Source organism: Nipponia nippon, unplaced genomic scaffold (assembly GCF_047370975.1).
Source record: "Nipponia nippon isolate SJK-2023a ecotype South Korea unplaced genomic scaffold, ASM4737097v1 scaffold_1, whole genome shotgun sequence".
Lineage (NCBI taxonomy): Eukaryota > Metazoa > Chordata > Aves > Pelecaniformes > Threskiornithidae > Nipponia > Nipponia nippon.
In genome coordinates this window covers 109,054,478-109,057,931 of record NW_028262290.1, presented here as the reverse complement: position 1 = coordinate 109,057,931, position 3,454 = coordinate 109,054,478, and the positions used below count along the sequence as shown (strand labels likewise).

Genomic DNA, 3,454 nt, shown 5'->3' with positions numbered 1-3,454 from the left:
AACCCCTAAGTAAGTCCCTCATTCTCCTGGACAAGGAGCCATTAAGAGTGTCAAATATGTACATAGATAGAAAGAAATTGAATCTGCACGAGAATTGAACCTCAACAACTGGCACTCTTTTTGGAAGGTCATGCAAGCTTGTATGTGGGTCAAAATGTGGTATGGGAAATGCTTCGAATATTTGCTATAAAAAATACAGTTTAAAAGAAATCCCAATTCTGTGTATCTGCTTTTGAAATTTTACTTTAAAGGAAAGAGCACTCGCAGATGACTCCAAATTGAGCTCAGCTCTTCCGCAAATGTTTATCCTTTGGTTTGTCATTGGGTCAGACAATAAATCACACCTCTGAGAATCACTCCTGTTCCGAGGAGTCCCAAATGGGCTTTGCGGGCGGCCTCAGTGAACTTTCTGGTTGGTCTGTACTTCCTCCAGGGCTTAGCCCTTTCTCCAGAACAGTTTTCAGACTGACACTCTGTTCCTCTACTTCTTACTCCCCGTCTCTTCCCCCATTGCAAAAAAGACGTTGCTTGTTCTTTCAGGTCATTCCTCCGAGTTGTTTCCAGTTCTCCAGAGAATATTTTGCAGACTGGCCCAGACTCTTCAGTATTCTCCTGAAATTGCACCTTTTCTTCAGGAAGCTTTTTTTTTTTTAGCTCTTTCCCATTGCACAAGGACTTTCTCCTTAAAGTTCCCTTGCTGTCCAACACACTGCTCCTGAGATCTCTCCAGGTCTTTCTGAGTCCTCTTCTGTTCCTCCAGGGCTTTCTTCTGAGCTTTCTCCTGAGCTTTCTCTTGCTCACACAGGAGCTCTTTCTGAGCTCTCTCAAGTTCTTCTAGGGCTTTTTTTTTTTTTTTTTTGCTTTCTCCAGTTCTTCCAAGATTTTATTAGCTTCGTTTTGTTCATTCTTAGTCCTCTGCTGCTCCTCTAAGGCTTGTTGGTCTGTTTTTGCAAGTTCTTTCAGGATTTCCTGTGCTCCCTCTTGTTCTCTGACAGCCCTTATTTGAGCTCTCTCCTGCTCCTCCACAGCTTTTCTTTGTGACAACTGCAGTTCCTCTAGAGCCTTCTGCACTCTCTTCTGTTCTTCTAATGCAGCCCTCTGAGCTCTTTCTTGCTCTTGTAGACCCTTTCTACAAGCTTTCTCCAGTTCCTCCAGAGCATTTATCTGAGCCACCTCCAATTCTTCCAGGGCCCTTTTCTGAGCTCTTGCTAGTTCCTCCAGGGCTTTTTCAATGCCTTCTTTTTCTTCCAGGGGTTTCTTCTGAGCTCTCTCACGTTCTTCCTTGGCTTTCTTCTGGTTTTTTATCAGTCCTACCAAAGCCTGCTGGTGAGCTTTCTCCAGTTCCTGCAGAGTCTTCAACTGGTTTCTCTCTTCCAACAACTTCTTCTGTGCATTCTCCTGTTGCTCCAGAACTTTCCATGGGACTTTCTCCTCTTCCTCAAACCCCATCTGCTGAGTTTTGAACTGCTCTTCCAACTCTATCTGCAAAGCAATCAACTGTTGCTCAGGTCCCAGGTACCACACTGCCTCCTGCAATGCTTTTTGTTCCAGACTCTCTCTGTCACCTCCTGTGGTGTGTTCTTCTGCTCAGCTAACATCTTCTGCTTGACTTGTATCTGTTCTTTCTTCATGGCCTCTTCCCAAGATTCGTCCTTCTCCTGAGAGCCGTCTTGTTCCTCCAGGGCTGCTTTCTTAACTCTTTCCATATCTTTGGGGGCTTTGTTAGTTCTTAATCCTGCCTCCTTTGGTTCCTTCTTCATCCTCTCTGCTATATCCACAAAGTCATCTTCCCTTTTGGTTTCTTTCCTGTACTCCCCTGAACTTCTGTTAGCATGGAATTGGTGTCTTCGTTCTAACCCAGTTGGCAGGCCAGTTCAAGGTCTCTGGCGGCCTTGTGCCAGCAACCCAGGAGCTGGAATGCCTTCCATCGCCAGTGGTAGGGCTGTGGAGAACCTGGGTTGATTTTTATTGCTTTGTCACAGTCCCTAATGGCAGCTATTGGTTTCAGCAACCTCAGGTAGACACTGGCTCGGCTTACATGTAAGACTGCAAGCTGTGGGTTGAACTTGATGGCATCAGTGAACGACTCAACAGTTTTGTGAAATTTGCCTGCTCTCAGTGCATGAAAGACTTCCCTTTCCTTTTCAATGGCCTGTTTCATCATCTTGTTAGCTATCTTCATGCTGTCATCTCCTATTTTCTGAAGATCTTCTTCAGTCTCTTCAGCCAGTCCTTCATTTTCAGTATTGACTTCACTGTCCTCAGTCTTTGATTCTCTCCTGGGCTCTTCCTTCCCCTCAGCTCTACATGGACCTTCCATGTAACAGTTATTCTCTTCTACTGGATATTGCTTTTGCTCTTCAGATTCCCTACAACGTCATTATCAGGTTCCGGGGAGGTCCAAAGGTGAACTTGTTCATGCTCCTGGGCATTCTGAAGCCGTGCTTTTTCCTTTTCTTGAGAAGTCAGATGCTGATCCCTCTCTTCTTCTGCCATGGATTTCCCCACCCTTGGCAATGCATCCAGTGATTGCTTTGTGCGTTGTCTCTCCTCATACTTTTTTTAGTGCCTGGCAATTTTGGTGCCTGTCTGCCTCCAACTCACTCTCATCCCTCCTCAGCTCTTCACCGGACTCTTCCTCCCTCTCAGACTTTGCCTGAGCCTCAGAACATAATTTACAAGCCAAGGAAATGTTACAGGCAGCCTCTTTTAAATGCTCCAAATGCTGGAGGACTTTTCCTCGGAATTTATAGGCCTGTGCTGAACTGGGATTGAGTTTAATAGCTCTGTTACAGTCACTAATGGCCATAGCTGGCTCTTGCATCTGCAAAAAGACGCTGGCTCTGTTAACGTGTGAGCTGGCAAGGTGTGGATTCAGCTTGATGACGCTGGACAGCATATCAACTGCTTTCTGATTTTCACCTTTGCTAGGAAATCAAAGGCCTCTCTTGTTCTTTCAATAATCTGCTTCATCACCTCCTCTGATAGCCCTAAATTTCATCCCGCTTTTTTTTGTGGATTATCTGTCTGAGGATCAGTTGTCTTCTCTTTAGCATTTTCCAAACCATGCTCTCCCTCATCTTCTTGAAACTTTCCTGCTGCTGTAACTAGCTCCTTTGTATCTGTTTTGCTTGAAGCAGATGGTAAGTAATTTTCTGTACTTTCTACGGATTTCCAGAAAAAGTGATGATCCTCAGAATTTAGAAAAGATGGGTCTGATTTTGCCAGTGTTTTCCTTGAAGGGACGGTGCTCAGATCCCAAAAGGATGATATTACACAGAATTTGTTGTCACTGAAAGCAGAGGAAGAAACATAAGATGAAAAACGGCTTACCTGAGAGCTCTGATTATTAAGTTAGAGCCAGGTATATGTGGCAAGCTTTCCTGTTCTTCTTCCTTCTGTTGTCTTGCTGCTGGACCTAATTAAGGGATTAAGGCCAGCTGCAGGGTCCCAA

The 3,454-nt window shown here is 44.8% G+C and overlaps 1 pseudogene; it reads right to left on the bottom strand.

Moving 5' to 3' along the window:
* Positions 1–1,852: 1,852 nt before the first annotated feature.
* LOC148057548 (hsc70-interacting protein pseudogene) lies at positions 1,853–2,320 on the bottom strand (annotated as a pseudogene).
* Between the last annotated feature and the right edge of the window lie 1,134 nt (positions 2,321–3,454).